Source organism: Bombus fervidus, chromosome 10 (assembly GCF_041682495.2).
Source record: "Bombus fervidus isolate BK054 chromosome 10, iyBomFerv1, whole genome shotgun sequence".
NCBI lineage: Eukaryota > Metazoa > Arthropoda > Insecta > Hymenoptera > Apidae > Bombus > Bombus fervidus.
Window position 1 is genome coordinate 4,971,481 of NC_091526.1, and position 27,784 is coordinate 4,999,264.

Genomic DNA, 27,784 nt, shown 5'->3' on the forward strand with positions numbered 1-27,784 from the left:
GACAGTAATGATGTCGTATGGTTTCCGGCTTAAAATTAAATGCGACTATCCGAGTTAGTAAAATTCCTAATTCGTTCTCGACCGGTTCCAGGAGATCCCTACGGACCGGACGCGAAGCACGTACATTTTTCGTGTGATCTTCCGGGGCTTCGTTTCCTCGTACCAGTCAGTCGGAGCGAAAAGGTGCAACTGGACGCGTTCCAAATTAAATTTTGCCCAGGGAAATGAAAAAGAAGCAGACGGTGCCGTATGCTCCCAGTCCGAGATGCTTCCTCTTCGGGTCTCGTTCTCCTACTCTCCTCGTCAACGAGTCCCTAACCTGACTCTTGTTTCCGGCTTTTCGGAGTAGGCTCAAAAAATTCGAACGACCCTTAAATAAATCGCTAACCACCCGCACGTCCGCTCATATCGAGACTCGAAGGGAGGCTCACATGCGGGTAACTTCGAGAGTTTCCTTGAGTCTATCGATAATTCAATATCTACCTGTGTTTAACCATGTTTCTTCCTTTTTTCCTTTTATTTCATCGCCAATAATCTTTCAAGGCTGATTGAATAAGTTGTAAGAGAAAGTTAGAATGTAAGAGGATAATTTTGGTGAAGAATTTAGTCTTTAATAATGTTTTAAATGGCATTATTGCACGCACGGTTTAGAAATTTCTTCAAATTTATTAATGCTAGATTACTAAAATGTTGTATGATTGTTTAATTGAGTGTCTTCTATTTTGATTTTTGTTGATGATCTTAGAGGATTGGATATACCACAAAAGGTCAGAATGTAAGGAAATGTTCAAAGAATTTCTAATCGTGTTTTAAATATCTTTAATGTTTTGAGAATTTCATTAATCCTAGAATCCTAGCCTCGTTAATCGCATCCTGTAACTCCATCTCAACATACTTTTGCTTCATTATGGCGCACAATACCCTTCGCAGAAAAATTGTACCGTTTACAAACGAACCAAAGCAAATAGCATTCGATTCCTTACCTGGCTACTGTGATGTCGCATACTGACGTGTAATAATTGCAAGAATTCAAAGCTTAACCGTTATCGAGCCTGTCACCGCTGCTAAATAGCATCGTCACACGACTCGTTCGTCGGCCAGATGTCTATCTACCTTCGATCTGAACGCTTCTCATACTCGGTATGCGTTCGTTGACGGCGGACAATTCATTCCGCGACACTTTTAAACCTACACCAGAATATGTATATCACAGATTAATCTCGTCGACTCTTCCATTTCAAACGCTATACGAGCTTCTGCCGTTATTTCGCTCATAAATTATGCATCGATGTTGACCAACTTGTCCATCGTCGCGTCAATCAAATCTTGCTTGGGTGCAATCATGCATGAAACCGCCTATATGTATACGATCCAGTAAAGCAATCATCATTTTCCCAAGGACTATACTTCCGAAGTATCCATGTCACATTGGACCGATGCAATTTCCAACTTGCACTTCCTCGCGTCATTTGGATAGAAAGCTTGGCACCAGGCAGTTTTTCTTCGTTTCTAGGAAAAATTAGAGAGCGTACGGTTGAAAGGTGGCGGCTACTGGCTGGACATACGCGGCCTCGTTTAATTAATGTAGCTTATTAGCATATAAACTCGCGCGTCCCGGGGACGTAACCAGCCCGCGGCGTTCGTACAGGGACGTGGTGAATCGTGGAGGGACGTGGTGTGGTCGTGGTCGCGGTCGTTCAGCCGTCAGAGAGAGAGAGAGAGAGAGAGAGAGAGAGAGAGAGAGAGAAACGGTCGTAGAACCTCGGTGTTCGCTCTATGGGGAGTGGCCAGAGAGATGCAAAATGTCGTACGCGCGAGCACTGGAGGCAGTGGGCATTACGAAGCCCCTGGAGCACTGTACCCGGCAGCCACTAGTTACATTGTCTAAGGTTTCAATAACCTAATGAACCCCAACGCGCAGACCAAACCAGGCGAACTCGGTCCTTGGCTAAGGGAGAGACCCGGCCCAGAGACTTGCTTAATTAAATACAAATTAGAGCCAAGAATTGCGTCCGCGGGGGGTTCGTTGCGCGGTGAAAATAACATGTTAAACGAGGATCTCTGAGGTGACGAGAAAGAAGAGGTTTCTCTGATTCTCTACTCACTTTGAATGGGGCTATTTATTATGGACTTCGGAGCAACTTGAAATCCGATCGTTATATGTTTCCTCTTGTCTAATATCATAGTTGAGTCTAAACGTGGATCTATATATGTAGATGGAAGTAATCACGTGAAATTTTGGATATTTTGTTAATTCTTCAATCTTCTTTGTATTGTCTAGAGAAAAAGAGGAAGTCATAGAAGAGACAATTCTGGGGATTTTAAAGACCGTTCTAATTTCTGAATACAAGAAAGAAGTAAAGAGAAAACTTTTGGATTTTTCCACTTACTTATTCAAGAGGGGGCGAAAATAAAAGAAAATAGGATTGTTTGAAGTACCCTTCGCATTTTGCTAATTCAACGAATTTTTTGCATTTCTTTACTTGACCATCCATTTAGATGCAAACAAGAACAACGTAAAAGGAATGTAACCACTTGGAATATGCTCTTCTACGCTCCTTTTGCGCCCTTATCCAGTCAGAAAATAGGTTGAAGAAAAATTTGAAAGTGGAAGAAAATATTATCAGACATAAATATTTGAAGTATCGTATTAAGACTCAACAATCTTTTAACATTTTAAATAGCGTTCTGATTGTTTTTTTTCATCTTCAATGTTTCATTACATATAGACTTTTAATAATGATAACAATTCAATACTTCCTATAATCATTAAAACGATCCTCCTTATTGGAGACAATCGACGTAAGAAGTATTGAAGCAACTTTGAAACTGAACTGTGAAATCTGCCATTTGAAATCGAATGCCAAATTGTTCCTGAAGATGGAGGAATCATTAAATCGATGATGGCGTCAATCGGTGACTGAAATTGAGAGATACAGGCTAAAGTAACGTGACCGACGAAATACGAACACCCATGTGTCGAATATAAAGCGGGTCGTTAATAGACCGATTAAATTAATATATTCGCCTCCGTTCTGAAAATCGTTTCACGCACGCAGACGCAGGCCACGCGATTGACGGTATTCGCGCAACCGAGATGCAAACGTTAAGATAAAACGAATTACCGGAATATTTACGGTTTCGACGATTAAACGCGAAACGCGTTCGCTGATCCCTTGCATCCGTCGTGGACGTTTATTTAACTGCGTCAATGAAACGGTTCCGAGACGCCGAGGTCGCTGGAAGACGTAATTAAATCGGAGATTTCAGCGGTTCGCGAATTAAGAAACAGTCGTCCCAACGTTACCGTGGGAAGGTGTTATTAACGATCGCAGCGAATGATTCTGGACCTTCGTTTTATTGCGTCGATTTCGTCGCGAAGGGACAATTTCGGCTTCGAAAGGAATTCGAACTTTTACGAGTGGCAGTAAGGAGCGAGAGATATTGTTTCTTTAATGTTAACGTCGTCGATCGATTTCTATCTCAAGGATCTTTATTAACACTGATGACCTTTTTTCTATATGGAAATTTGAAAGATCTTAATGTAATACTTGTATAGATAAAAGAATTATCATCCCATTGATTTTATATCCTCGTTGATGAGTATGGGAATATTTATAGATTAATCAAATATCATTATATGTACAATAATACATCTTAATATCCACTCCTTTTTTTCTAATAACCCATCAATATAGTATACCACAAAATACACGACTTTTACCAACATAGTAAATAATGTCTATCGCAAAATTTACTGACACTCACATGCACAGATACCAATAATTTCAAACGTCCTTCTTTCCGCCGTTATAATAAGAAGAGCAAATACAACCAGTCGTTCAGAAGCCACATTGATCAACTCCATAAATAGAATGGCACAGAAAAGTGACTATACTTACACTATCTCTTAAACTTACCTTAAAATTTACCATTACTTATGTCACCTACCTACAATGGATAAACTTACAGCAATGGGTCCTATGTCTCTTCAGAATCGAATATTGTGTATCTAAAAAAATGGAAAAATTAATACAAAGTGAAATTGATGAATTTGAATTCTGATAGGTTTTTATATTACGACACAAACCTATCGTCATAGACCAACGATATCCCCTACGGTGCATGGAAAAGTCTCATACTTCACTCACACTAGTTTACCATGATAAAATAATTAAACGACAAAGTTGTACGGATTGAGAGGTATCCCAAAGTGCGAAACGGGAGCAGCCACGTGTACCGAATGTAAGACGGATCATTAGTAGGGCGATTAAATTAAAATATTTGATTGGCAAAAGGGTTGACGGTAGTCGCGATCCCTGGTAGAGACATAGCGGAGGCCTGGGTGTATCGCTACGGGTCTGGCCGCTCTCTCGCCGAATTTGAAATGCTAAACAGCAAATACGCCTAATGAACACGTATGCCAGGCTGTGTCCGTAGGTATGTTTGTACCAACCGGTGACATTACTGCCGGCGTATTTGCGTTGGCAAGGCCCCCGCGGATAATAGATTCATCCTTCACGCTTCTTAATTAGGAGTTAAGTTTTATTGGCCTTTAGCCGGCCACCGGTCGCTTTTCGCGTCCGTGTGCGTCACGCATACCCGCGGCCACGCGGCCGTACCATTATAAAACCGGCGGCACACTTGGTTCTTAAGAGGAAGCAAGTATGAGAATGTTCAAGCTTATAGAATGATATGCACAAGAAATATCTTAATACGCGATAAAGAAAATACATTTCAATTCGTTTAATTCCTTATTAAAGAAATGCTGATTAACAAGTATACTAAACATCATAAGCGATCAGAAGTAATAGAAAGTTTTTCAACGAGTAATGTAAAAGTGATACAAAACGAAGGAGACGATAAGTTTATAATTGGTTAAAGAGTTTTTGCGAATGCTGAGTAAACAAATTTCTTTTGGAAATCGAAATGGAAATAAAAAATTCGTGGAATTCCATTTAGGAATCATGATGCTTAAGAGCATGCTGAAAGAGCTCAGGAATGTGAATTGACTAAAAGAAAATTACAAGGAGAGTATAATCATTCGATAACTTCGAAATCAAACCAAAGAGTTACTATTATTCTGTCAGACAAAGTTGTGCATATTTTATTTGCAATGTAGGATGTAACGAATGATCGTTAAGAAAATATTAGGCGAATGCTGCAATAGAAAGTTCGTTGACAGGGATGTAAGAGATGTCATAGCAACAGGACGGAGACAGAACTTTGGCGAGACTAATGAACGGCTATTATGAGCGTTCGGTCTATCGAGCAATGAAATTTCATTAAACCGCTCGAATTATCTGATTTCCATTCAATTTTTGTCAATTTAGATCGTCACCGTAAAATGTACAAAGATTGAGATTTCGCTTGGAATTTAAGCGGATTCAGCGAAATGCAACGAATAATACTCTTGAATCTTGAAAATTCGATCAACTTCCATCGTGGTAAATAGGAAGGAAATGCTTAATACATAGAGAAGGGAAACGATAGCTGCCAGACACGGGCATTAAATCTATTCCTAACAACGACAGATTTTCTACCGGTTGATAATTCATTATCAACCACAGGTATCCCATTAATATCAGCTTTCTAAAAGAAACTGCTTAAACCTTAAGCTATTCGTACGCGGAAAGAAATTGCTCGTAAATATTCAACCTTCCATTTGTGCACACGTTCGAGCTTATTTTTATGAACAAGTATCATCAATGTACGATGAAACACGTTAAATGCACAACTTTCATTAGTGTTTTGAAGAATTCTGAACGCATGTTTGGTTTCATTCCAATTGAAGCATAATTTTACAAGATACGATATTGTTATGAAATGTTTTCGTCGTCAATAATCAATCTTACTCAACTGCAATTCGTGATTCATTCTATCAACAATTCTATGTATAAAATTTGGAATTATTTCATTGAAATTTATCTTTAAACTTATATATAAAATTTAAAATTATTATGGACATTTGGAATTTATTGCCTACATATTCGCCATTTCCTATACCTGACTAATTTTCGGAAAACTACACTTTTTCACCGAGCTCCTCGATTTAAGCTTCCCAGCTGATCAGAATAATTGTACTTGGCATAGGATCGAACGCCTTAATACGAGATACGAAAAGAAGAAACGAAATAAGGTGAACACGGTTCTAATACGGCCTGACAGTATCCAATGAAACGGCTTTTTCACTGTTAACAGGAACGAAACACGATGTATAGAAATAACGCGTAAAAGCGGGGCGAGAGATCGAGTCCATTGAGAGACGTTATCGTCTCGGATCCCCTCTTTTGCTCTTTGGCCGCCTGGTTCCTTCCCGGAACGCTTTGCATTCCGTTCGCCTCGTTCAGCGTCTCGTTTTTGCAGGAAGCATCAATATTTATATTGCATAATGCATTCGTAATTGCCGCGTGTACACTCTATTTGTTCCGATTTTGTAATGCCATGAAAATGTATGAAGCGATAGCTATTATTAGAAGCGGGATGCAAAACTCTGGCAAGGGCCCTGGGTGCCTGGGTTAACTAGGTGTAGACAGGTGGGGAAAGAAAGTAAATGAACCGGGGAATGAGATTGCAGAATTATCAAAGAACTTTCTTGCGTGTGAACCCCCACCTATTTCTCTTAGCTTTCGTTTCTCTCGATTCTTTCGCTTCTTCTCTTCTTCCTTTTTTCCGCTCTTTTTTCTTTTTTTCATTTCGTCCCAATACTCGGCGCGTCGATGAGTCGTTTGTGATGAATGAGAACGCCACCTATCTTCCATGCACAACGAGATACGTTATCAGACACATCAAAGGATCTGAAGGAACGATCCCGTCCATCGGAAACATCGTCGTACAATACGTAATAGTGTGTTGTACGTTATTTATCCCGCACGCGTGTCCCCCGATTAAAGGGGACAAAATGAACTCTTGGGTTTGACAAGGATCCAGTCACTTTGGTCCAACGATCTGTTAAGAAGTATTTTGATACTCTTTTTAAGAGCTTCGGATCTTCGTTTTATTTGACTTCGAGCGATTTATAAATATATGTATACATATCCACGATAAATAAGTTCTATACATTCTCCCAAAATATAACGAACACTATAAACTATCATACTATAAATGTGTAAGCATTCTATAAAATATTTATTGTACGCCTATTGTTATCAACATTTTTCTTCTTCTGACGATGTGGCGATGAGACATTGCTGATCTAATATTGTGTTGTAAATATTGTTGATCTAATAGCGTATCAAAGACTCATTTACAGTTTGTTGGAAATTTTAGATGTAATTATAAAAGTTTCCACTTCATTTGTAACATGATTGGAAATTTTGCAAAGAATATTTGTAGAATCTTATACCAAACAAATTACAATCAATATGTTACCTGAAACGTAACTATTAAAAGATTTCAGGAAAAAGCTTGAAATTTATCTACATTTTTACTCCAAGCAAATCTTTAAAAATCTCCATCGTATTCTGACATCCTTCGATCCACGATAATTTAGCACCGAAGACAGTTGGTGCATCGTAATATTGCAGAAATTAGCCCCCAAACCTAGCACTCTGGTATGCTATACAAGCTCGTTGCCATTTAAAGTCCTCGAGCAACAAAGAGAACAGTTGATTCACAGCAACGCACAATTCAAAGCTAATCGATGCCGAGATGCCGAACACTACACGTCTTTTCTTCGCAAATCCCTCTCCGGGTGCAAAGCATTGTAGGAAGAGAGAGAGAGAGAGAGAGAGAGAGAGAGAGAGAGAGAGAGAGTTCTTGGCCTCTTGATCCGCAACATGCGTTAAAGAATCATCCCCCTTTCAACGAATCATCTCGCGTCGACGCTTCCACTCGCGACTGTGCATCCTCTCTCTATAAAACATTTCCGATTGTTAAAACAAAAAAGAGAAAAAGAGAACCACCATAAAGAATCTCAAAGCCTCGATGCCTCGAAACCTCGTACGAAGAAACGTACTATACTTGGAGAACTGTCCGAAACTGACCGTAGAAGTAAGTCTGAGCAGGTGTCGGACGTCTCTCGGCTCTTAGAGGCGTGTCAGAGAGAACTGGACGGCTTTCGATTTATCGACAACCTGTACCGACGGTGTTGTTAAGACCTCGTGGAAATGGCTCGCACAGTACGATCCATATTACGAAGGGACCAGGCAGACAAGATGACCGCTTGCTCGCCAGCCAAGATCTGCGAGAGAGGAGGGTTCCATCGGAGGGTGAGTGGGCGGCGAGCGAAGCTGGAATAAGTTATCTGCAACTAGCAACCCTTGGGCTAAGTGGACGGTTCTCAAGCGGGAACATCTCACTCCATTGTCCTGGCACGGAGACGACGCTGGAATTCCGGTTAGAATGGCGGTCTGTCGGCGAACATTGTTAGTGTCGATTGAATATCCTTGAATAGTAAAAAGAAGCAAACGATGCTTGCTCGATAACTATAATATTATCTGATTATACAATATATTTTTTTCTTCCTTTTGAAGAAATAAAATGATCAAGTGGTAAGTGACAATGAGGATGGATAACGGTATTGTTAAAAATGTAGAGAGGGTACAACGTTAATCTTTTGTCTCGGTGATTGGCGAATGTAAAGCAGTTCTGTGTTTCACTGCACCGCGCAAAGGGTTGCTGGTTGGGAACCTATTTTCCCAAGAGGGTGGAATAAGGTGGAAGGAGAGGCTGAGGAGGGAGTCGTTGTGTCCAGTGTCTCGGCGTGCGGCCGCTGGGGTGGTTGTGGCCAGTCACGAGGGCGTATGGGATGGGGTTAGGTCCCTCTTGTACACGAGGCGAGGTTCGGACTTGAGAGATCAATAAACGACCCTCCAACCTGGACACTCGGCCCATCCCTCATTCTACTACCGGCCAGCTACCTTCTCTACTACCTACTTCGACCCACCTAATGTCTGTTGCAATTGCCTTTTTTGCGCCAACCCCAAGAATCTTCCTGTCCACGAAACACGAAACCACCCTCCTCTTCCACCTACTGGAAAAGGTCTTATGAATTTGCAAATTTGCATATACCTACGAATATCTTCCATTTCCCCGTTTAAATAACATTCATTTGTAAGACTGTAGACATTATTTTAATTTTATTTATATCTTTCATGATAATTCAGATTTTTAAATAGAAATTTCAAAAAATGTATGTGGTGGATATAAAATTTATCAAGAGAGAAAATCTATAGTTATGAATTATAAAACTTCACCCCTATTTTCTCTACAATCTTCGCATTTTCGTAATACTTTTCAATGCTATGAAACGTGATAATCATCGAGGAAAGAAAATTTCAAGTTATCGAGTCCTAAGTTCACCAAAAGACGCCAGTCGCGGGGATCGAATCGATGGACAACTATCCGACGCGGAAACATGGTAACAGACGAGATCAGTGTTCTAGGATGATCACCATGATAGATACACGCTCTTCCACGCATGGTAATTTCGCGAATTACTGCAACGAGACCGAGAAGGCAGGAGAAGACAAGGTTATCTTTTCTTTGGTGTAGGGTTGAAGGATCGCATCGGTGTACTTTGTTTCGTATTAATTTGCATAAGGGTGGCTAATGTAAGCAGAGACCGCTGTAGGGTGCGCGTTGCCTCTCGGGACGCTCCGAGCATAATGCACGGCTCGCGATTGCGAGTCTTCTTAACCGGTGTACGACTAAAAACGGCATAATCGAGTAAATTAATTTTCTGCCAAGACATAGCCGGCTTCAGGTAAACTACAAGCGCAGTAGCCCCGGTCAGGCCGCTTTGAATATATCCCGACATCTTATCTTCAGTCGAGGTTAAACCTGAAACCGCCGCAAGCTGAAAGCTTTCCGTGAACGAGCCTCGCTACGGGCGTGTTCCAGACGTCGAATTTTTCTGAGAATTCTGGGAGGCGTGGGATTAATGCAAAACTATTTTCGCGGTGAGATGGATATGGAAAATTAGCAGGTGTCTTGACGGTAATGGAACGTTTCAGATGGATTGATGTTTCTTATGGTATCTGATGAAAATGAGGATGGGAACGGTTAGTGAGAATCTTGAGATTGATGTTATAATCTCCGTGAAGACTAGGCAAGTTATTTCGCATAGGATTTTGATATTGACGTAAAGTTATTAGAAATATAGATAGAAATATTTTGTGAATGAAATCGACAGAAATATTGATAAATATTAATAAATTGGTTAATTATTTTTAGTGAATTAAGAAAGTGAACGTAGTGAAGAAGTAGATAAAATGATATACAGATTGGTACAGAAGATTTTGATATTGATATGAAATTATCAGAAACAAAAATATGTTAGAAATATAAAACGAATTCTACGATTTTACATCGAAAAGGATAATCGATTGAATTTTGATTTTTCAAGTTCACTTTTGTATTTCCTTCGTGACCACCCTTGTTACTATAATATTATACAAGAAAATTTACTAGCACTGACAATTTGTGAAATATATTTCGTAAAATTCAATCGATTTGATCGATTGACATTAATTGTGCAAGGATCAGGTGTCCGAGCAGAAACAAATATTGTATGTAAGTATCAAAAAACAAATCCTTCGATCATAATAACATAGCAATATCGCGATCTTCCAGTGAAATCGTAAACAAGCTTCGATTGATCGGCCTTGAACCATTTCCACCCTCTACTCGATTAACGAAACGGTGGTTCCGTGCTCTTGCGCAACTTTAACCGACGTACGGAATCGCGCGGGATCACGGAATCACGGTGGTGGTGTTCCCCTAGCTAGCAATCGACTCGTTCGCCGGCATTTTTCCCTGGTTTTATTCTCTAACCCAGTTTCGTTGCCGAAGAGAGAGAGTCTGAGGCCATGGACGGGAAAAGAGGGCGGAAAAGGGAAAAAGAAGAGGCAGCCACCGGCAGCCACGGCGGTAACTGAGAGCTTCAGACTTTTACGGTAATGCAGCGTCGATTCGAGTGGGGTTTTCTGGCCTGGCAGCAACTGGTGGCTGAAAAAAAACCACCCCTCGACGAGTTCCTTCGAAATCTTCGCGTTCGTTTTTATCGGTTTACGATTACGCGTTGACAACGGTTATCCGAAACTCTCTTTCCGTTGGTCATCTAACTCCAACGTGCTGTTTTCACTAAGAGAAAACTGTAAAGTAATTCCGAACGACGTTCTATTGCTGTTCTCATTTTAATGAATAGAACGAGGAATGACAATTTTAGAAAGCTTGTAAGAGAAAGATCAGAAAGAAACGTAAAATAAATAGAAATTAAATGACCATGGTTTTCTTCAATAATATAGTTTTCTACAATAAAGCCTTCAAAAAGGAAAACGAACGTAGTTAATTCATTTTCATTCGCGGAGGACCAAATATTCATGTATAATATGTAGTAATTACTTTTTCAAACAAGGTTAAATTTGTCTCTATTTGGGAATTGAATTCAAGTTAGAAAATGGCCCAAGTCCAGTAACTAAGGGTTAAATCATAAAACCCAAGTCTCTTAAAATTAATGGATCATGTCAGCTGACATCATATTCAACAAAAAAGAAAAATCACAAATTCTCCAGCTCAAGTATCCATCATTTTTTAAACCCATTACAAGAGCACCCAAGTGCGAGTACAGAATATACAGAACAAAAGACACAGCTATAAACGCAAGCACAAGAGAAACATACTGTCACACATCCACCCCCGCAATCACAGGCGAGGGTCCATTAATCTAAATTCTATCAGCGTCGTCAGATCCTCCTTCACGGTCGTTCACCTTCACGCTAGACGCGTTGAACCGTGACAAGACTTTTTTCCATGTCCGTGTACGGAGTTCCTCGTTACGCCCTCGAAACCCACGCGCCTTCGTGTGTACACATCTACATGCATACACGTATAAGTGAATGTGTATCCAGGTCGAAGAGGCCGAACGTCGAAGAGAGGAACAGCAAGTGGACGGTTGGAAGCGAGTTTGGGACTTTTATGGTCTGACAACATTCGTTCCCTAGCTTTCTCTCCCCCTCTTTCTCTCTCTCTCTCTCTCTTTCTCTCTCGTTCTATGTAGCATCCAGGATCGAGAGGGGTTTGCGGATGCCGCGAGCAACTGGTGGTGGAAAAACACCCTCGTTCGCTTTCTCTCTCCACCCCCTTAGCAGCCTGCTGCACAGACATCGTGCGCCAACCTCTCTTCCACTTCCTTTTCGCCCTCATCCTCGATCCCTCGGCGTATCGCTGCTTCTACGAGGCAGCCAACATCGCGTTACTTCGTCGACTCAAAGCGATCCTTCGAGTTTTATGAACACGTAAACGCTCCGGGCCACACCGGGATTCTTTGTGAATCGTTTACACGTATACACACATACATGTATAGGTTCATAAGTATTTGGACACATCCTAACGTTGCGAAAGACGCGATAGTTGATCGAAATTATTAAGGAAACGATCGATCGATTTTTGATTCATGCAAAGTAACCGTCTGAGAATTTATGAATATTTGTAAAAGTTAGAAAAGGAATGCGGTAAGAATTACACGTTGCCTGTATAACACTATATAATATTGTATAAAACTAATCTCCCAACCTAAAACTGTAAAAAAAATATAAGAAAGATAATAACGCTTAAGTTCAATAATCTCCTAGTAATATCTACTTAAGAGAGAAGAGAAAGGTTAAATGTGTCATTGACGACGATTTGAACTTGCTTGATATGATGGTACCTAGAGGAAAGATTTAGCCAAGGGAAAAAAGTAAATCCGTACGAATACTTTCACTGCGGACGACATCATTCGACTCCCTTGGGTGTTTTCTCGGCCTCGACGATTCAAACGTCGTTACCCATTTACCCTTGCTTGGCCATTCCACTTTATTGTTTCTCGGTTTATTCCGGCTCCCGTTTCAGCTTTCTTCGGTTAACCACATTCCGTATCTATTGTTCCTGCAACACCTCCTATATCTCATATCGCGGTTTCTCAGCCCCTTTAGGCCCCCGGCAAGGGTGCGTCGTCTACAAGCAGCTCATTGGCGAGTCATTGGTCGAATATTGTTGTTTATTAGGTTAGCGGAGACTTTTTAAAAAAGCTTTTAAAATTTGGATTGTTAATAGTGAATTACAGTTAATGAGTGGGAATCGATTTAGTAGTGAATTTATTAACTTTTTACTTGCTTTACTCTGGGATTGTTCACTTCTTTGCTGCAATCAAAAAATGTATTAACGTTTTATTGACAGGGCGCATTGAATGATTTTATTTCAAAATATTGGTGTGAAAAATGAAGGATATATTAATGAAATTTTGACTATTGTTTCTATATTGTTTATTTAACATTGTCTAAATTACATTGTTTTATTTATTTTCGTTACTTTAATGTCACTCTATGATTAAAAAATAATGTTTTGATATAATGGCTGAAAATAAAAAGAATCTGTCAGTCAAATATGATACCTTCAAAATAGTTGCTGGATTGACAAGGTTTTGTAAAAAAAAAAAAAAAAAAAAATATCAAAAAGCAATATTCTAATATTATGGGAAATAACATTTTTGAAATTCTGGAGAGGACATAAAAGCCGAATAGGAAAATATTTCTGGTAATAGATTTGAGGCTGATTAGTTTGGGTAAATTTTTTTCACTTGAAAAAAAAAGAATGAAAATGTGACTTACTGTGTACACTTCATATTATCTGAAATATTTGAAAATATAATGTCATAGGGTTATTTAATACTATGTTTTACCGTCTTCCGTTCTTAAAGTACTAATTCAATTTAAAATTCTTCGATATGTGTGGAAAATTTGATCTTTTTTTTTTAAGAATAGAAACTTTCGTACAACTTCGTTTGGAAAAATAAGGGATTAAATCCGAAAATAAATCGATAAGCGGATTCTTTGGACAGGAACATTTGAACGAGAGCCTAATTCCAGAGTGTTCATCAACTCTGGCAATATTCACGCTCTGATCCCTCAGATCGGAGGGCGGGTGCCTAAGCTATCATTAAGACTCGAATAATTCAGGTTAACGGTTAGCGCAGTCCGGAATAATCTCGATTTGCATTTCGTTGTTTGCTTGGAGCAGGCCAGTCCACGCAAGAATAAACATCCTGGAAAGGACAGTGGCCTCTTCGTCCATGTCAGCTGGCTGGATTCTCAAAATTCACCGGAAATAGTTTCCTCATTGATTTCTCAGCTTATTCAAAGAAATGCCTGATAAATTAGATCAACAATTACCATCGGGAACTAAATTTATAGCTGCCCGCATCTATTAAGCCGCTTCACTATTTCCACCAATTATATATTCTTGCTGAACTGAAATTCTGGCTACTCGGAAATCTTCATTTTAATAATTATAACAAACTCTTATAGTAATCCATTTATAATGGATATTATAAAGATAGATAGAAGCGCGGTCCCAATTTTTCTAAAAATTTCTTTCCCAAAATTCTCAAAATCTGATAAAAAGTTACTATATCGATACTATAAAATCTTGACAGCGATAGAATCTGTTACTTAGATCTATCCAGTTATACTTTGGATTAAAAGAAGCTATTTCAAAATTTCCTATATTACATCAACCATTACGATTAAAATTCTCGATTCGACCGATTCCTTTCAAAATATTCGATGATCAGACTGCACCTAGGTAAAAAATTGTGTTACCTATCGAGTATTATATCAAGCACTATACTTTAGATATTTTATGTATTTTTTCATATTAAATTTATATTGCGCAATTGTGCAGTTTCAAATATGCATAAAATGCATAAAAATCCGCAATATACTTGTAATTGAAAGCAGCTACTTACGTCTATCGTTGAAGCTATCGATTTCTCCAACCATATCCTGGCGGAAGCCTTAAAAGTAACCGAGCTGTCTAATTTGCCTGTCCATTTGAAATTGCCTTCTTCGTGGAGCGTCTCCGGCCGGGTCCCTTCTGGACGATGGTCAATCGGTCGAGTCGGGCCGAGTCGCTTCTTGCAGACTCCCTGAGTTTCCAGACTGTGGGGCCGGTTACAGAGCTGGCCGGGCAAATACAGGCTATGCATAACAATCGATCTCCCAGGAAACTATGGGGGTGGATGGTGAGCGGGCGGATAAAGCAGGGTAGCTCTCGTCGTAAGGGGTGAGGCGGGCACGAGGGCAGACCGGCACAAGATGAGGGAAGTCTGAGATAGCCAGTGGCCAACACCCCATCTGCTGCCCCTTTCGAAACCAGGTTATCTGTTCAACTCCCGTTAGACGCGAATGAGAATCGGCCAGCAGTCCGGGAACTAAGTTGCGCATCCCTCCGTGTGATCGGGACAATTGTTAATGCTCGAAAGACTTCCGGAATTATATGCTTGTCCCTGGTATTTTCTGTCAGTCTTGCCAAGATTAAAGCGCGTGATTACGTCGTCCCTCCGGTTCGGCTGTTCCTTGCTGTGCTGCCATTTTCGCCGCAGCTTCCAGAATTACAAGTTCCTTAGAGTGGCTCATCAAAGTGTTCGGATATTTACCACAGAAAATTTTCATTATACTCGCATATCGCTAGTTTCTTTATACGAAACGTTTTGGAATTCCATCTGCTCTGTAACGAGACACGCCTATCGTGATTATGTTTGGACAATTTGAAACCAATCTGGAAATGGATATTGAAGTTACAAGATATTTATTACAAATTGCTCAGTCACTGAAGTCTTTCAGGCATGCAGCTGTTATGCCGTGATTCATAGCTTTTTACTTTATATATTCTGTTGTGATTAGCCTATATATGTCTATGAATTTATAACAAATGTAAATAGATGAACATAAATCCAAAAATATATAAAATATCAGAAGATACACATATCAGAATATTTGACACTTATATGTTTGCTATATTACAAGATGGATATTCGTAATGAATGTCTGTACAAAATATGAATTTGCATAAACATTCGCAATCTAATTATGATGAAGCTTCATCTTCTCTGATTAAAAAACCCAGACCCATCTGACGCTATGATATCTCGTAATTCTCATCTTAAAAAATGTCAACCTATCCTCGAAATACTTCTCGCAAACAATCGTTTATTATTCGGATAAAAACGTAACAAACACAAGTTGTCCAAATTACCAATCTTTCTAAATACCTCACAGCAGAAGACGATTTTGCGAGATGAAAATTTTCGTCTATCGTCGTGACTTATCGCGTTTCAAATTGGGGACAGGGACGAAAATAGTCGAATATAAGGCACGCAAGGGAAACGGACAATCGTACTTACACAATTCGAATTGAAATACAAAATTTACTTGCCAAGGGCATTCGTTTTATTAATCGTGAAACGAAAACAGAAAACGCGAGCATCGCGTTTCTCCGTGAAAATAAAAGTACCATTACGAAATGAATAAAAATTTTTATGGAAATCGATGCGGCTTTTCAACATAATACGAATAGGTAAACACACGAATACGCGCGATCCACGACAGTAATGCATTAAATTATGTCTTCTTCGAAGCTCAACCTGCGGAAAAATGGTATTATATTCTCTTTCTCGCTTTCCCATTTTCCAGAAGGAAATTTATAATATTTATATTCGTTCGCGATACCAGCACGCGAATAAAAAAGCTCATTTTGTAAAATGCATGTACGCTCACACATTTTAATTATCCAGCTTCTCTCTTCCCCTACGGTCAACTCGTGTGAATCAGCCTTTTTTTAATTTTCGTTTGCCGTCGGAAATTTGGAATTTAATGTATTTACGATTACAAAAGATTTTCCTATCTTTCAATTGTCTTTCCAAAAATATATCAAATTTCATATAACAATGTTAGTTATTTTGGTAATACTCATTTGATCTCTGAACTATTTTATCCTTTCAAGCAGTTTTCCTTTACTCAGACATGCTTATCATAATTTCAGAAGGATGATGGTGTTGTAATTTTATTGTATTCATTAATTAATTATTTTTTAAAAACTAGCCTTAATAGTAATACAGAAATTTAATTACTATATTCGGTTCAGATTCGAACCATTATTCTAAAAGAATCGCAAAATAATCGAGCACATCTGCATTAATATAGCAAAAATATATGTATGATATTTCAATAAATATTTTACGAAATTGATTATATAGATTATATAAAATATTATATAGAATAAAGAATGAATTTAAATGGAATTAAAAAAAAATTATCCTATAGGAAATACATCAAGGAATAAAACTTTCGGTAATGATTGATCAATATTTGATGTGTTATTCAAAGCGAATTATTGATTGATAATTTCCAAATTACGATAAACTCAGAGTTAATACTTTCAATACACATGCATATTTTCGAACGTTTGTTTATTGGTATCGTGTTCAAATGGTCTACAAATGGTCTGGTATCGATGTTAAATTCCGCTCTGGAAGAAAGACAATGGAACACGAGGTTTGGCGGAGCACGTCCGAGACTGGAGACGAGTGAAACCATCGGTCAACCAGCATTACGGCATTTGCATGTTATTTACTCGCGAGCCACCGAGTACATTTGTTTGGATTATCTCTGAAATAAACCAGTGCCCATTCCCTCGCGCTGCCCCTTCGATGCCACGGCATCGTGAAGTACAGACTCCTGGAAAGCAGACAAATGGCCCTAGTTTGTCCACTTTATGCCCGCCTACATCATTCGAGAAACGTCACTATCGCGTCTTCGCAGCGGTTGTATGTCCATGTGCCAGGTAACCCCCTCATTTTTACGTGAAATCAACTTTATTCCACGTGAATTATAGGCGAAACCGATGTATTACACGTCTGTCATCTAGTAATATTAAAAACTAACAGATCTATGTCTTTCTCTATTAAATATATATCATTATCGATCATTATCATTACATATATAATCATGTAGAAATGTTCGGTTGGAAACAGGTTTAATATGTTTTATTATCAATAAAATAGTAATGTCAAATGAAAGAATAATGACTATATTTAGAAAACGATAATGTGATAATAATTGATTAAATACTACGTAGAAATTTGAGAAAGGAAACTAGATATTAAATGCAATCACTTTGACTCTAATCGATTCGTGTCGGCTCATTTTAGCTCCTCGTCCTCAAGTGATTTCTGATTCTTAACCGCTTTCTTCTACATTTCCTTTTTTCTTCTATTTTGCAAATCGACCACCGAAACCTTCGTACACATAATAATCTCACTACCAAGCACTCGATTCAAACTCTGTTTCCAGTTTCTTTCACTACAAACGCTTTGAAATTCTGAGTCAAGTATCCTTCGATCGAACATCATTCCACGATCAAATTGCAGATGATTTGCTCCTCAACCTCGACAATCACACATGATTAAATCTCTTCTCCACGTTCTCTCCACGTTCTGTCCACGTTTCCATATATACCAGCATCCCTAGACCCGTAAGAGTCAACCGCTATCGATTCTCACGTTCCGAAACAAACACAAAAATGCCCGCTAATTACTGGCGTAGCAGGGGCCGAGATTTAGCGTGCGTCTCGTTCAGTTTGATTAACAATAATACAAAGCAATAATGTTTTAATAAAAAGTGCAGGCAGAAATTGGAAACGTAACAACGTAGAGAGGGAAAGGAGGACAAGAAGGAGATGGAGGGGTTGTAGGGGTGGTTGAAGCGGCACGAGCAAATTTAAAAGCGCAATTACACGAAGATAAACGCTTTGGCAAATATCCATTTTTTTTCGCGAGACCGGAACGCGTCCGCCTTCGTTATAGAATCTCGGTTCCGTGCACGGACGAATGGAGCCATCCAGATATGTAGATCCGATTCAATTAAAGAGAAACGCTCTGTCCTTTCTCTCTCTTTCTTTCCCTCTCGCTCTCTTTCTCTCTCACTCTCTTTCTCTTCCCCTGCATCTCTATGGATCTCTATGGTACTCGCTGCCAGAGATCCGAATACGTGAGTTATTCCCCGACGAATCCCGCTAAACCTATACGATAAACCGCCAACGGCGACTTTTTCGAATTCCCATCGAGTCGCCGGATGCTCTCGGATACCAGACGACGTTCCCTTGGCTCTCTTAATCGGTATACATTGGAATGCATCTCAGCCGTACGCTACCATGCGCCGCGGCTAAGTAATCGTTGCACAATGACGAATCGCATAAATGGGAGGATTCTCGGAGACTCTTCCAGGCTAGAAAGGTACGGTCCCCTACGCCATCGGGTAATTTCATGGTGAACCTTAACCTATCTCCCTTGATGTTTCTTCACTGTTTCTTTTTAGGGAGAAAATTAACCGTATAGCTAGGATATAGGATTCAGGAAGAGAGTAATAAACACTGGCGAGTGTTTCAGCGCGTTTAAGAATGTATAGGAGGGTTCGTTTAATGGTATGCATTGGAGATTTTATTGAGGAAGTCCTGTTGAGGGATAGGAATATTTCTGTGCTACCAAGATTGATATCTTATGATGGGAAATTCTGGAAATTCTTTTTGGTAGCAGTTATATATCGTTGTCGTTAGTGGTTTCTAATTGTTAATGGCAACTACTATCTTTTAAAAATATTGTTTGCTAATCTTTGGATAGCGAAAGTTCTGTTCCAATTATATTTTATGACGAGAAATTGTAGAGATCTTTATAAATAGTATCTATTCGCCATTGTATTCGCTCGTATTCGTAAGTATGCAAAAGTATTCATTATCAAGACGTTTCGGAGATTTTGCTAAAAAAATCTCGTTGAATGAATAGAATCGTGTTCATAGTCCAGAGACTTTTATGTTTTATAATCATACGATGAAGCGGTTGAAGAAATTTCTTCTCATAACGACAGTAAATAGTCGTTGACATACAAACATATACATGCTGTTTCGCTATTAGTATTCTCCGAAGAATTTGTTCTAAAACTCTGGCTGGATGAATAGAATTACTTCTGCAATTCAGAATTTGATGCTTCATGAATTTCATGTGATGAACATCTTTCTAATAACATTGGCAAATAGTTGGAACCGAATCGAATGCAAAGAAGTTACCGTCAGATGTCCCTTGAGATTTTTATCATTATACGGCAAATTCTATCGAAAATATCCAGTCTCCAGCAATTTCGGCGGAAATACCGTGCCCCTGAACGACACCATTCTTCCCGAGTCTCTTACGTCCCCTCTAGAAACCCTGCAAGACTCGAGGGAAACTTCACGATCGTCCACTACTACACTAGACAAAACGGTGTATCGATCACTGTAAAAGCTGTACGCGCTCAAAACTCGCAGGAATTCCGTCAATTACAGCCCCGTCTTTTGGAATTCCCACCTAGTAGTCGTCGGATACGGAACGATGTTCCATGACTCTCCTGATCGGTATTCATTGGAATTCGTTTCGATTCTAGATATACATACGTATGTATGTATGTATATTTCGTACCGATCACGCATATATACGTGTGCATATAAATATATATGTATATAGAAATATACACGTAACGTTCCAACGTTCGTCGTCTTCCTCGTCTTCGTCGTCTTCGTCGTCTCTGTCCACGCGATATTCGCAAATTTATGGCAATTCCGTCAATTAAGTCGAGTGAAGCGGAGTCATAACATAAATATGTAAACGGCCACGACGAGCCTCTCTCGGAGTAGCCATATAAGCTGCGCTTGTCCATCAATGTCTCCGCGAAAGAGGTCCAACATGCTCGTAAATGCATACCCAACGAAATGCAACGGTCAGTGGCTATCATACATCCGTACGTGAGGATCCGCGGTATCGCATAACTCGTCCTCCTTCCACGATCCACAAACCGAGTGCATACACGACCGCGTGCGTGTGCATCGCGCGGTTTATCGTTTGCAGAAAATGCGAGGACGGAAACTACGCCGAGCCAGGTTGCTCTTCTCGCATATTTTTCAACCGATTACGGGATAGCCTCGGGATTACGCCGTACTCTTGATAAAGTTTTCGAGAATAACGAGGGATTTACTTATGTTGCGTTGACTTCGATAATTGCCTCGATGGTTACGATTCGTTTACTTTGAAGAATAATTATGATTAATTACGTTATGACTGGATTTGATAGATACGATGTTTTTGATGTTAGAGTCGATCGGTAAAATTTGATCGTCGAAAGAAAATGATTAAGGAATACTGAATAATATTTGTAAGTAGGGAGAGGATAGACCACTGGTTGAAATTAAGAGGATCTTTTAAACACTTCGTATATAAATTTTTTTATTAGTTTACTAACAAGAATTTATGATATTTCAAATGGAACTTTTAGAGATCGACGATTAAAATAACCAAACTGATTTTACATACTGTGAGAGTGTGTGTTCTTAAGTGGTTAGTGAAACTCTTAAAATATTAATTTGAAATAATATTTCTTTAAATTCACGGTAGCAAACTTTTACTTGTAAAACTACTTAAAGAACGTGATACAATCTAAATGAAGATGACATTGCATTAGCAAATGTACTTCATAAATCCTGAAGAATTATTTTTCTCTTCCATATTCATGAAAAATTCTTAATTTATTTTAACGAATCTTAGATGTTCCTAAAATCGATACAATTCCATACAATTTTGTTCCTTTCCTTTTAAAATGAATATGGATATTACGATATTTTTATGATATACAATATCGATATTAGAACTTGTTCGAGTCATTAAAAATTCGAAAAATCATAATAATTTTGTACACCATGATATGCGAGATACGATCGTTGTGTATTACTGCTTTATAATAGCATAACTTTGTTTTGTAATATGTCGAAACAAGTACTATAATTAGTAGAAACGTTTTATTTATTTAATGTATATACTTTTTCTAAATAAAAAACAATAAGATAAATGATGCTCAAACATCATGTCGCAAAAATATTCGAAATGTCCGAATATCATTGCGAGTCACTGTATGTATAATTTGTTTCAGTGTGAGAAAATTCGATTAGTCAATCGGAATTTATGAACGCGACTGCGAAATCACGGGAACGAGGGTCGAACAGGAAGGGTGGCTGCCGCGAAAGCTTTCAGGCTTTGTCGTTTAAAATGCAGTAGTATCTTTGGCAAAGTGGGCGGTTCGCCCCGTTCTTTCTGGCAACGTGCCCGATATAAACTTCTTAAACGATTTCTTAATTCGCCACCCCGTCGGGGTGTACTCGGTTCTCGAACCTTTTCGGCCATGTTTCTGTCCCACCTTACCTATCCCTCCCTCTCACCTATTTGCAACCCTTTCGTATCCCCTTACCTCGACGTCTCTTAATTTCCACGAAACCCTCTCGCTACGTTCACCCTTTCTCTGTCGGTCTTCGCTTTCCACGAGCGAATGTAATTAATGTTTAGCATCCGCGTTATTTGTTTAGTTTCATTTCATTATCTTCGAAGGCGTCGACTACGACGATTTTATGCAAATAGAGGCGAAGAGACGAAGTTTCACGTCCTACCTCTCCCCCTTCCGACCCTCTTCATCCCCTCTTTGGCTCTGGCTTTCCTGAACACGTTTCTTATTGTTCCTGCATCTCGTCCTTTCCTTTATTATCACCAGTTCTTTATACGTTTTTCTTCCTCCGTCCTTTTTCCCTTCTCTTTTCTTTTTTCTCCTTTCTTGTCGCTGTTGCTATTATTATTACGATCGTGACGAAGATCCGCATTATCATTTTCCCAAGTCGCTTCGGTACTCGACGAATAAATATCATTCATAATTCATTCCACTTCTTTGGCGTTCATTAATCCTCTGATTAAATGTATCTCATTATTTAAGAAAGCCCGGCCCGTTTTATAAAAGCGGCAGAAGTTCCATTACCAGGCGCGGGTGAAATTCACGGCGATACAAGTCCTTCCCTTTTCTCTTTCTATCTCTGTCCCCCTTATTGTTTTGAATTTAGTAACGAGAGTCCCTCGGCTAATCGAAGCCCACCCCTTCCGCCCACCCCTTCGCCTCTCTTCGATCTCATTTTCGCTTGTTAATTAGAATTCACGGCTAAGGGATACGCGTAATTTGCCGGTGGACCGGATGCCGGTTGAATAATTGTACTACAAGCGTTTCGACGAGTTGGAAACACTTTGAAAACCGATCCCTCTCGCAGAACATTCTTACATTCTTCTTCGTTTGCTAAACAATAAAAGAAAGTTGTTTAATGGTTAATGAAACGTGTATATATAAGATTGTCGTGATTTCTCATCGTAAAATTGAAATAGCGCCCTGATAAGTATGTGTGGGTTTCTACGTGTATGATTAGAAGCTTGTTGCGAATACCAGCTTGAAGATGACTTTCTGTTTCGCGGTAAGAGAAAGTATAATGACACGCAGAATTGTTGAGCTATAATAGTTGCTTTTGGTTTGTGGTTTGGAAGAGGGAAGTTAATAATGTGCAGTGCATTAGAGAGTTTTCAATGAGAAAAACAATATACTAATAGCGTGACATTTTCCTCGTTCATCATAAATTCGAATATTTAAAAATCTAAGTTTGCTCAATCAAAATTCCAAGAAATAATTATTATTTCTAGTATTATTTAATCATCGAAAAGTCAATCGAGCAATATTAAAAAGATTTGATTTTCCACTGCAGAAAGCATTTTTAGGTTTAATATAACTGACTACGTCAAAAAATTCGAGTTTTCAAACTCTCCAAAAATAATTTATGTTCTTTGTAGTCTTTAATTGTCAAAAATCCAATCCGCCAATATTTCGAATTCGAACTCGAATTTGTACAATTGAACTTCCACAAAATAATTCATATTGCCAACATTCTCTAATAGTTAAAAATCGATCTACCGTTATCAAAAACTTCAAGTTGCCACAATCAAAATTCGAAAAAGTAATCCAGGACCCTAATAAGTAAAATTCCATAATTTTCGATTTTTTTATTCATGTAATAAATTTTCACCGCTGGAAATAAGCGTCGATTGGAATGGGGGTGGTGAAAAGCGGGGAGGTCGAAAGAGACAGGCGAACGACATGAACGAAGGGTTGGCCGTGAGCATGTTGCGCGACTTATCCAGACGCCGTATTTAAATTCAGGCGAACTTTGGAGCCGTAAGTTCGGGCCGGGTCGGGACCAGCTGAATTGAAAAGCTAATTCTCGGCGTACAATCGACTCGTCTCGGCGTAGGGCAAACTTTGTGAATGTGTCTCATTAACCGGCTGCGAGTAGCGTGCGCACGCGTAAATTCGCGCGTACTCCGAGACGCGTGTGCGTGTTAAAGCGTTTCACTCGGTGTAACCACCGCGTAATCTCTTCCACGGTCACATATTCCCACCGCGTATTTCAATTCAAAGGTCATACGTCGGATTTCCTGGAAGCCCGGCGACAAGTGTGTCTTATTTTACCCTCTTATCGGTCTGTTATGCGATACGCCTTTCAAGATCTTTTATTCATACTCTTTTGCCTCTTTATCCTCTTCTTCTTGATCTTTTCGTGATGTTTTCCATTCGTATTTTTATTCTTCAAAAGTATTTAAAAATGAGGTTTCTCTTTAATCTGTCAAACTCATTCTTTAATTGAACATTTCTACGATTGCGAAGTTGTAAATTAACAAAGATAAATCAGTTTCAGATAGATCTATTTCAAATGAAGTAGCGTATTGAAAAGGAGACTTCCTAACTAAATTAAGGGATTATTATGTATATTCTATGTACTATGTATACCTATTTATGTTTAAGAGATTGGGAATCTAAGCGACTTTTTAAGTCGTTCTTCCTGTTTAATACGTTAAATGAAGGATTCTTTTATGGTAAAAGAATTCAACTTTCAAGTCAAATCATGTTTTCTCACTGTATTATTTGAATATGCTAAAAAGTAGAAAGGAAGAGATCGGATGTCTGAAAAAAAAGCTGGCATCTTCACTCAACAAGGGAACATAGAAACTGGTGTATGCAGAAGGTGCATTATTCCGTGGAATCGAGCGTGACTCAGTTCCCAACTATTTTCCCTACTTTCCCAATTAGAGTGGCACACGCGGGTGTGTAGGAATACAGTTAAAATGGCACAGTTTTCGTCGACCGCGGAGCCACCCCTAAATTCGGCTGCACGCGGTCGCATTCCTGTGTTTTAAAATCTCGGCAAGGGCGCGGGAAACAAAAGGCAAGTTGCAGCGACGCGCAACTTTCACCCCGTACGTGTGGCGGAAACGAGAGAGAAAACGGGTGTAAAAATAAAAAAAAACGAGAGAGAGAGAGAGAGAGAGAGGAGGGACGGTCAAAAAACCGGGGTAAAAAGACAAGAAAAAGAACGTCGGGGAAAAAGGAGGGAAAAAGGAGATGCACGGGGGTGTGAGTTGGTGAAAAAAGAAAAAAGAAGGGAAGGGATTCGCTGAACCCGGGGCTCCAACGAGCTAACGCTTTTATTATCCGTCGCTTTAATTTAAGCGGCTCTAGTCGCTCCGTCACGGTTCCAGGTGTGAATTAAGCGCGGAATAAGCGAGCAGCCGCGTATCCACTTTCGGCGCCCACGGCGATGCGCGGAATAATTAAATGTGTGTTTTGATAAACGCAAACGAAACCGTCGCCATGCCACCCCTTCGCACAGTCAGAGACGCAAGAAACATGCAATTCCACGCCCGTTTCCGAACCACCTAGCAGAAATTTCACGGGCAACCGAAGGACACCCGTTTTTCCTTGCGCTTCCTCTCCCTTCGCTACAGTTATCTTTATGCAAATATTTCTCGTACGTTTCATCGTGAACCAATTCGCTATCCTTGGTCGTGGGAGCGATCGAAGAGTCGATGGAGGCTTGATGGGTTAAGCATGGTTTATTACTGTTTGATCGTTTTAAAGGGCTACTTTTTATGGTTGGTGGTTCGTTAATCGTGAATGGAGTTACTAGATTATGAATTTGGAAATTTTATTAATTATCAGAGACTTTGGTTGTGTTATATTGCATCTATGCAATAGGAATGTCGACTAATTCCAAGTGCAAAAATGTTTACTATTTTTAGTTACATTTATTGATGTATTAATACATTAAGTATTATGTTAGGAAGCATATAGATTTATTGAATTACATATTCGTTGGAAAAAATATTTACAAATCTTGAATTTTATTATTAATATTTTATGTTATTATTATATAGAGAAAGAACTTTTAAGCCGTAAAATTTATTACTTTTATCAAGAATAAATGCTTGATTTTTTTCAATTACGACACATGTTCAATTTTTTAAGTAATTCAATTCAACGGAAGATACTTTTTTATTTCTAAGAATACCTTTATTTCAGTATTATCCTCAGTGTGTAAATCGATCGTCAAGTAGGTGCGTCCGAGGCGCGTCGCCCTTCAAGGCCGGAAATCGTAAACAGAGTCCTCAGTTTGTCTCGAAAGTTTGAACCGTGCGGAGTGATGTGCGCGTTCGTCTTCTATTCCAAAATTGCGTCGTACTATATTGAAACTGTACGAATGGACAATATCCGAAAAACTCTACGCTGTCCGTCATTCCGTATCAGTCAAGATAGGTTCGTACCATTTAATTCTGTACACTCTATTGCCATTTGCAGTCATAATTATCAATATTGTCTAAAGAAACGAAAATTCTACGTTTATACTTTTTTTACACCTTTTTACAATCATTTTACACTTATTTCACAATCATTTTTTTCTTTAGAATTTTAAGATACGAATTAGTGTATTGTACATTGCAATTATTGCAATTGCTATAGCTAATATAATTCTCTTAAATATTTTTACTTGCTTTTAGTGATACGTGTGTTATTATTTTTCCAATTATCAAAATTTTACTTAGTTTAAAGTAATTTTTATCGTTGTAGATGTAATTTTCCCCTGAAAAGAAGAATTCTGTGTACTTTTAAGTAGATAAAATTAGTCATGGTCACAGATAAAAAGATGCAAATCCTGTTTAACTAAAAGTCACGCGTATTCCATTAGACTTAAACTCAGATTCGTAATTACAACCGACATTCTCTTACGGATGAAAGAAAGAGAAAGAAAAATTATATGTAACAGATTTCTCGTTTCCTACCGCGATGTTTTGTGAATAATTTCACGTAAAAATGTAACACCTATATATTTTTCGGTCAACTCGTTCCCAACGTTTTTCAAAACATCGTTCTCCAATCATCGTGTGTACATTATCGCTCGTCAGTATTTACACATTCGTTGTCACTGACGTAAAATTACTTGTTTGCGTAAACTGTATCTGACACTAGTGTGAAATTACTCATTTTGCAAGATAACAGAAATATTTAAAAAGAATATTAGACTGCCTAAACATTCTTCTCAAGCATTCCTACTATACATAAATATATTTAACAATTGTTTTTCGTTTAATTCTAAACAGGATTTCTACAATTCTGCTCTTAATTTTGAATACGAAAATTTCCAGTATGGAATTATTAAATATTTTTCTGTTTATCCTTCGATATACAATTAAACTAAAAGAATTATATTTCCAATATAAGTTAACTTCGCCTTAAGTTCCATATACACAGCACTTGGTAAGAAAACAAGTTACATAATCTTGAAAATAGAATATACATATGTTTCACGAGTAATAAAAGTTACTTAATTCCTTAATGACCTATTCCGTCTCCCATACGTCAATTCGGCATAAAACACAGATATAACGAGCTAGAGACGAGTCGCTCGAAATCAAAGATGAGACAGCTTATAAAGTTACTCGTTTAAAGACTTACCGTTATAAGGATTTCCCGTTTTAATTTTATGCTGAGGATTTTTCAGAAATATCTAAAGGCGCTGCCTTGGTCGAAACGAAAGCGAGATTAAGATATAAATAAATAAATCGTAGCAGAATTAAAGATTATTGTAACAAATAATCACAGCTAGTAAACTGACCAAGAATAATTGAATATATAACTTATCCGGAAATTAGATAGTACCGCCTATCAGGCGGCATTTTTGAAAGCGCAGCCGCGTACGACTACTTTCAACGCCAGTGGCAACGCGCGGCATAATTAAATGTGTGTTTTGATAA

General features: G+C 38.7%; 1 protein-coding gene and 1 long non-coding RNA gene across 6 annotated transcripts in view; one reads left to right on the forward strand and one right to left on the reverse strand.

The window, feature by feature from the left end:
- Pdm3 (POU-domain protein pdm3) overlaps positions 1-27,784 on the forward strand; it is a 211,962-nt gene that overhangs the window by 98,426 nt on the left and 85,752 nt on the right. The window lies entirely within an intron of this gene.
- Positions 21,623-26,350, reverse strand: LOC139991609 (uncharacterized). The gene is made up of 2 exons (XR_011800881.1): positions 26,044-26,350; positions 21,623-22,949 (listed from the first exon to the last, which is right to left on the reverse strand). It is a non-coding gene; the product is annotated as an uncharacterized lncRNA (long non-coding RNA).